Raw genomic sequence first — 8,779 nt, forward strand, 5'->3', positions numbered from 1 at the left:
GGCTCAGTGGAGCAGTTCCCAAGAGCCCTCCCGCTGCTGCATGATGCAAATTTCCCCCAGGAGAGCTAGCAGAGCACAGATGGGGTGGAAGGGAAGAGTGGAAGGGAGCCAGGGCCAAATTTACAGAGGAAGTGCTACAGCCCGTGACTGAGTCAAATGGGCATCCAGGTCACTGCAGGGCCACCTGGAACCCACATGCCCAAGGTGAGAGTGGCCTGACCAGGCTCCCTTTGGGGTCTGGACCACAAGGACTCAGTGAGCAGAAGAGGATATAGGGGGGAGGGGTCAAAGTTCACAACTGGTAATGTGCCAATAAGCCAGGTCTGGTCTGTTCCCAAAGAATATGGAAAATTTGGATTGTTCTGGGACCTTCAGGAAGCTGGATCATTGACCAAAGAGCCAAGGTTAGAAACAAACAAAGAAACACAAAATTAGAGCTGATTGTTACTCTAAAATAATTTCTAGGTAGATTAGAGTCTTCAATGCAAAAAAGACTCTGAAGAATACTAGAAGAAATTTTCAGGTAATTTCACAAAATAATTCTGAAGTGAGAAAGGCTTTTCAAACAAGACATAAACCTAGAAGCCAGAAAAGAAGTAAATTTGACATGAAAAGAATGCATTAGTGTTAAAGGCAAAAGACAACTATTTGTAACACTGAGATCAAACAGAGGGCTAATTTTCTTAATATAAGAATTTTCTATCTTACTCATCAGTAAAACACAAAATGAACAGAAGATGGGAAAAGGCAGTACACTGAAAAATAAATACAAATAGTTGATAAACATATAAAAACATTCAACTTCACACATAAAAATGCAAATTGAAATAAGATACTATTTATCACTTACCAAATATCAAGAGGCAAAATATTGATTATATTTAGTGTTAACAAAAATGTAATTGTACATACGTGCAAAAATACGTGTATGAGGATGCTCAGGCAGAATTGTTGGTGATAACCAATGAGTTAAACAATTGAAACGTCCATTAAAATGGGAAACAAATAAATTATGGGATTTCCAAACAACAGAACACTATAAAGTTGTGGGAAAAAAGTGAAGTAGCTGTCTTTTGGAGTAATCTTCAATAGAGGTGGTGAAGTTTAAAGTGTATATTATGTATAAATGTGTACATTATGCTCCTATTTATGTAAAAAATGTGATCTATATTAGATACTCAGGCTTATATAAACCTAAGAATATTTCTGAATGGTTGTTGCCTCTGGGAAGGGGGCAAGAGATCTGGATGGGTCTGTGCACTGTTTGATTTTTGTTTTTTAACCATAGGCATGCATTTTTTGTTTACTTAAAAAAATAAGTTTATTTAAAAACACACACAGACACACACAATACCCACAGTAGAAATCTATCCCAAATATATCTCCATTTCCATCACCCCCTTAAATACCCCTTTGCCAGAACTGCTGTTAAGGGAGGAACACCCACACAGAGCAAACAGATGCATGGGTGCAAAGACTTCCTGAAAATAACAGATTTCAGAAAACATGAAAATGGTGAAGAATTGGGTTTGAGAACCAGAGAGAGAAGTGAAAGAGAAGAGACACGCAGGAGCTTGAGGAGGGACGCTACCAGCATGTTGGAAACTGTCACCTGCAGGTTGTCTCAGGTGGTCCAAGGGAACATGGGCATTAACAGCATGTGCCACAGTAACCAAATGCAGTCAAGCAAAGCACAGACTGCTCCTGGGCAATGCTCAGCAGGGCCCCTTGGGGACCAGGAACTGCAGAAGAGAGACGTGGAACTGAGTCCCATTCAAGAGTGGTTGTGTTCTGTTTGCTAAAGCTGCCAAAATGCAAAATACCAGAAATGGATTGGCTTTTACAAAGGGGGTTTATTAGGTCACAAATTTACAGTTCTAAGGCCATGAAAGGGTCCAAACTAAGGCATCAACAAGAGTATATCTTCACGGAAGAAAGGCCGAGGGCATCTGGGGTTCCTCTGTCACACAGGAAGGCACATGGCGACACCTGCTGGTCCTTCTTTCCTGGGCTCTGGTTTCAAAATGGCTTTCTCCAAAATGTCTCTGGGCATTTCCTCTCTAATTGTCTCTTGGTTCTCACTTAGCTTTTCTGGGGCAAACTTCAGGCCTCATCTCTTAGCTTAGCATCTCCAAATGTCTGGGTCGTATTGGCTCTGAACTCTCCTAAGGACTCTAATAAACTAATTGAGACCCACCTTGAATGGGCTAGGCCACATCTCCATGGAAAGAACCTAATCAAAATGCCCCACCCACAATGGGTCTGCCCCCACAAGATTGGATTTAAAAAAAAAAAAAACTCCTCCTGAATGCCTCTCTGTTGCTCAGATGTGGCCTTCTCTCCCTGGCTAAGCCAACTTGAAAGGTGAAATCACTGCCCTCCCCCCTAAGATCAGACACCCAGGGGAGTGAATCTCCCTGGCAACGTGGAATATGACTCCCGGGGAATATGACTCCCGGGAAGGAATGTAGACCCGGCATCGTGGGATGGAGAACATCTTCTTGACCAAAACGGGGATGTGAAAGGAAATGAAATAAGCTTCAGTGGCAGAGAGATTCCAAAACGAGCCGAGAGGTCACTCTGGTGGGCACTCTTACGCACACTTTAGACAACCCTTTTTAGGTTCTAATGAATTGGGGTAGCTGATGGTGGATACCTGAAACTATCAAACTACAACCCAGAACCCATGAATCTTGAAGACAATTGTATAAAAATGTGGCTTATGAGGGGGGACAGTGGGATTGGGGGGGCCATGGGGATCACACTCCTGTTTGTCTAGTTTGTGGATGGATGAGTGGAAAGGTGGGGGAAGGAAACAAACAAACAGACAAGGGCGCCCAGTGTTCTTTTTTACTTTAGTTGCTCTTTTTCACTTTAATTATTATTCTGATCATTTTTGTGTGTGTAGTAATGAGGGTGTTGGGAATTGATTTAGGTGATGAATGTACAACTATGTAATGGTACTGTGAACAATCGGATGTACAATTTGTTTTGTATGACTGCGTGGTATGTGAATGTATCTCAATAAAATGAATATTAAAAAAACAAAAACAAAAAAAAAAAACCACGGCTTTTCTGGGGGGCATAAAAAATCCAAACCAGCACAGGTTGTTCCCGTGCTGAGTGAAGACTGAAGGACTGCAGCCCCTAGTTGTCAGGAGAGGCAAGGACAGATTCCTGTAGAGAGAAGACTTTCCATCTAGAAGAATTAACACTGAAGGAACAGGTGACTCTGAGAACATTAGAAAATTGATGGAGGTATAAGGACCCATAAGGAATCCACCTCAAAAATACAATTTCCTCTCATTTTATCCACTTTGAGTTCATGGCTATAAGTGGGAATAACAAGGAGGAGAGCAACATACTCCAAGTTCAATTAAAACCAAAATGAAATGTCCAAGGTGTATAAAACTATTGTTAGAACTAAGGAAGTGAGATTGTTTAAAACAATAATTAAAGATAAAGTATTTAGAACTGTTCCTGTAACTTGAAAGAAGTTTGAAATATTTGTGCAGGTATGAAAAATGTCTAGGAAAAGACTGGAAGGAAATGCTACAGGTTCCCAAGCGTCTGTTTAATATCCCCCAAGGCCTAGCACCATGCTTAGCATATTGGAGGACTTAAGTAAACACTTATGAAATGAATCAATCCATAAATGAAATACACCATGACATTAAGAGTAGTTATAACTAAATGGTAGGATGTGACATGATTTCTGATTTTCTATATTTTTCAATTTTATATTCCATAATGGAAAAAAAATATTTTTTAAAAAATAAATCTTACAGCTTCAACTTCTTTCTTATGGACCTATCAGGTTCAGAGCCCTCCAGGTTTGCCCAGGTGCTGTGCATGGTGAGGAAGAGCCCACTGGCTGTCAGGAAGAGAAGCCTAAGGTGGAATTCAGAAAAGAGGCATTTATTGCTGCAACCTACTCCCAAGTTCAAGGTCAGCCATATGGCTATTGGCCTTTAACCCTTTCTCTACATAATGATATCTGAAACCAACAAGTTTTTCCCCTACTGGCAGCTCCTCGGTGCTCCTAAGTTGGACCCTTGGCTAAAGAAGGTCACTTTGTTACTTTATGCTTTGATCTTTCCAGGCCATACCAGCTTCATCTTTCTAACAAAGATTTTAGTCCAGGATTTCTCTTATCTGTATCCAAACAGGTTATCTTATAACCTCTGTTACTTAGGAAAGTAAACTACTAAGTAGCTAGGTAGCCTTCGACCTTTAACCCATGTAAATCCTAACGTCTTATTTTCCTCCCACCCTCAGTGCATCGATCAAGAGTCTAGGACCTGAAATTAACTACATGATTAGAAACATTAAATGATAGATTGTTAGAGTGGAAAGAAACCTAAAATATCATCTACTTCAACTCCCTCACTCTACAGATAAGGAAAAGAAAGTCAAGGGGGGAAAAGTGGACAGCAGAGCCAAAGCTTAAAGCCAGGTCTTCTGACTTTGAATCCAAGTGTCTGACTAGATAGAGGGAATTAGGTAAGATTAATTTAAATGTAGAATAATAGTAACTTCTGGCTACAAAATTGAATTTAAAATAATGTGCAAGAATTTGTATCCATAAAGAGGGAAGTTCTCTAAAAAGGCTTTCTTTCTGAAGGAAGAGAAGAAATTAGAGTAATATGAAAATAGGTGGTTATGGAAAGTATGTGCATCAAAATCAAACAGTCCTTATTGGATGGGACATCAGTTCATTAATACCTCAATCACCTGGAGGTCCTTAATTCAGCAGCTGTGACCATTTGAAACATAGCTGAGATTTACAAGGAACCAAAGAAAGTCAATGAGCAGCCAAAAGTGGTCATAGAAACATTGTATTGCAGGTCCTAGCCAAGGAAATCAGTCAAGAAAAAGAAACAAAAGGCATCCAGATAGGAAGAAAGAAGTAAAACTATCTTTATTTTCAGATGACAGGATCCTATATCTAGAAAATCCTAAGGAATCCTTAGGAACACTGAAGAATATTAGAACTAATAAATGAGTCCAGCAAGTTTGCAGGATACACGATCAACATACAAAAGTCAACTGCATTTCTATACACAAGTAAGGAACAATCAAAAAGTAAAATTAAGAAAACAATTCTACCCCTACGTGGGACATGAATCCCAGGGGTGTAACTCTCCCTGGCAACAAGGGACATGACTCCTGGGGATGAACCTGGCTCTGGCATCCTGGGACTGAGAAAGCTTTCTTGACCAAAAGGGGGAAGAGAAATTAAACAAAATAAAGTTTCACTGGCTGAGAGATTTCAAGTGGAGTCAAGAGGTCATTCTGGAGGTTACTCTTATGCATTATATAGATAGTCCTTTTTAGTTTTTAGTGTATTAGAATAGCTAGAAGGAAATAGCTGAAACTGTTGAACTGTAATCCAGTAGCCTTGATTCTTAAATATGATTGTATAACTACATAGCTTTTATAGTTGTGACTGTGTAATTGTGAAAACCTTGTGACTGACACTCCCTTTATTCAGTGTATGGACAGATGAGTAAAAAAAAGAAAGAAAAAAATAAATAATAGGGGGGATAAAGGGTATGGGATGTTTTGGGTTTTTTTTTTTTTTTTTTTTTTTTTTTTTTTTTGGAGTAATGAAAATGTTCAAAAATTGATTGTGGTGATGAATGTACAACCATATGATACCGTGATGTATACTTGGATGATTATCTGGTATGTGAATATATCTCAATAAAATTGCATTAAAAAAGAAAACAATTCTATTTGCAGTAGCATAAAAAATAATAAAATACTTAGGAATATATTTAAAAAGTACAAGATTGTACATAGAAAACTAAAACATATTGTTGAAAAAATTAAAGATCTAAATATGTGGAAAGACACTTCATCTGATGAAATAGAAGACTTAATGTTAAGATCATAGTACTCCGCGTATTGATCTACAAGTTGAATGCAATCCCTATCAAAATCCTAGTTGGCTATTTGCAGACTGACAAGCTGATTCTAAAATCCATAGGAAAATGAAAAGGACCCAGACTAGTTAAAATAATCTTGATAAAGCAGAACAAAGTTGGAGGAATGACATGTCCCAATTTCAAAACCTACTATAAAGCTAGAGTAATCAAGACAATCTTTGAATAACTAACAAAAACTGGCAGAGGGACAAGGGAGGACATTTCAAGGCCCAGGTCAGTGAGGGACAAAGAGACTGAGAAAATGTGGACAGGCACTGTGTTTCCAGCCCTGGGTCTGAAAGCGTTTCCCCCACCCTTGACAGAAGCAGCAACTGGCAATGTTGAAGGCATAGGAATCCTGCAGTTTCAGCTCACCTGTGTAGACACAGCCTGTGCTTGGAGGAAAAGCAGCTCCTGAGATCAATTAAGTTACTGAACAGCCATCTGCAGGACAGTCCAGAAGGTGCAAGGGAATTGAAAAACTTTTAAAACTATGTTCCAGACCCTTTCTTAAGAAGATAGGAGCTGGTCTACCTGTGTGGCAGCCACTAATGTTGTTCTCCAGGAGCCAGTGGTGGTCCAGAGGCCCCAGGATGCCTAAAGCGTTCAGCTGAGGTTTCGAGTAGAAAATGTAATCAATTATACCCTTAAAGTCAAATGTATAATTTGTGTAAGGCATCAGGCCATTCTCATAGGGACTCTAACTTGAAACCATGAGTGATCCTTCCATTGGTTGTTCCATTTTCCCCATTAAAGCTGAAGTTTGTGAGACTTTCATTATATCTCAGTTCCTTAAAGTCTTTATGATTTGTTTCTACTCCATCCGTGCTCAAATATTCTACAACACCAGAGTCTGGCAAAGAATTAAGATCTGCACATAACACAAGTGGAATAGTTCCAAATTCCTCCGCTATACTGAATTTGAGGCTTTGGGAGGCTTTGTCAATAATGTTCTTTACTTCTGACAGGAACATCATAGTCTGCACCAGCGTCACCTCAGAGTATTCAGGGTCCCAGTGCATGTGGGCATTCGCCACTAGAATAAGTTTTTCTGTTGCAAGATGTGGCTTTCCAGATGACGTTTCTACCAATTCCTTTTCAAGTTCTAGCAGTACTGCAACTCCAATGTTATCTTTTCTCATGCTCTGTTCAGCATAGCTTCAGACCCTTCTGAATTTGTCATTGCTAGCTGGTTAAACTCAACAGTGTGTTTCTGAACCAAAGTAAATTTTTCCGTCTTGAAGAATATTGCACAGCCATATATCAATGTTTTCTTTCTTGTTCTGTCGCACAGCCATATATCAATATGTTTTCTTTCTTGTTCTGACATTGTCCTAGCTCTAGACTTAGGACTAAAGAATCCATTATAAACAGTCTTTCAGTTCTACCAGAAAAAAACTAATACTGTTCCCTTTCTACTTCTTGAAGACATGATATCAGCATTGCAGCTCAAGATTTCTTGAACAGCCTTTTTCCTGTAGTCCCAGTTTAGCGCCTATGATGGAGAGTAGCTGTATAACTCCCGGGTCGCATATTTAACACAAAGAATATTATAGCACATGACAGAAAATAAGACAGTTGGCCTTGTTCTGTCTGGTTCTTGTAATACAATCCAAGATCTTGGAGGTGGCTGTTCTGTTGAGATTCATTTTGCAGTACCTGCCAAATGATCAAGCAAATAGTTCAGTAGCCTTCTCATTCCATCTGGTTCCAGATAGAGGGTCAAGATATCCTGGGTAAGTGGATTTCCTTTCAGGCCTAATGTCTGAAACAGTTTTCCCAGCTCAAAAGGTAGAACTTATAACAGGTTGTTATTGAAATGGTGTTCCCTGAGTGACACCATGTTTCCAAGTTCTGCTGGTAAACTATGGATTTTATTAGAGGACAGGTCCAGGTACACCAGATTATGAAGCCTGGCATGTCTGAAAGAATTCGGGAGAGGGAATTGTCACTCAGATGCAGAGCTGTCAAGTGAGTTAGCGACCACAAAGATGAGCTTAAACTTTTTACTTTTCCACTTATTTCAAGCTCTGCCCAACGTGATTTCTTTCCATTTGCTGCTTCCTCAGAGGACATAATTGTGTACATCCTCCAAGGGTGAGGGGGCTCGTATTTTTCTCTGGGCATGCCTCTCGGGGTGCACTGCCCGCCGCCGCCGCCTCCGCGCCCCCCTCGTTTTCATTGAAAGCAAACAAGCATCATTGCATGTATTTTTAAAATAACTACTTCATGTTTCAGGTGCCATTATAAAATTTGTATTGAATATTTTTCATATTTCATTTTTCAGTTGTTTATTGTTAGTATACAGAAATACAACAGATTTTTGCACACTGGCTTTTTATTTTATAACCTTGCTAGACCCCTATATCATTTCTAGTAACTTTTTTGTAGCGTTCTCAGGATTTTCCACATAGATAATCATGTCATGTGAAAAATGCAATTCTTCTCTTTCCTTTAACATCTGTAAGCCTTTTATTTCTTTTTCTGGCTTTATTACACTCTCTAAAACCTCCAGTACAATTTTGAATAGAATTAATGAGAACAGACATCCTTACCTTGCTCTTGCTTCTGGGGGAAAGGATTTTGTCTTTCACTACTAAGTATGGTGTTAGTTATAGGGTTTTCATAGATGTTCTTTGTCAGGCTGAGGAAATTCTTCTCTATGGCTAATTTACTGAGAACTTTTAATATAGCAAGGCTTTGGATTTTGGCAATGCTTTTTTTTTTTTTTTTTGCTAATATTCAGAAAATCTTGTGGCTTTTTTCCCCTCTTTTATTTATTAATTAGTGAATAACACTGATTGTTTTCAAATGTTGAACTAACTTTGTGTCCCTGGAATAAATCTCAC

The 8,779-nt window shown here is 39.1% G+C and overlaps 1 pseudogene; it reads right to left on the reverse strand.

The window, feature by feature from the left end:
* Positions 1-6,354: 6,354 nt before the first annotated feature.
* LOC119516410 lies at positions 6,355-8,057 on the reverse strand (annotated as a pseudogene).
* Between the last annotated feature and the right edge of the window lie 722 nt (positions 8,058-8,779).

The sequence above is a fragment of the Choloepus didactylus genome, chromosome 20, assembly GCF_015220235.1.
Source record: "Choloepus didactylus isolate mChoDid1 chromosome 20, mChoDid1.pri, whole genome shotgun sequence".
In the NCBI taxonomy this organism is placed as follows: Eukaryota; Metazoa; Chordata; class Mammalia; order Pilosa; family Megalonychidae; genus Choloepus; species Choloepus didactylus.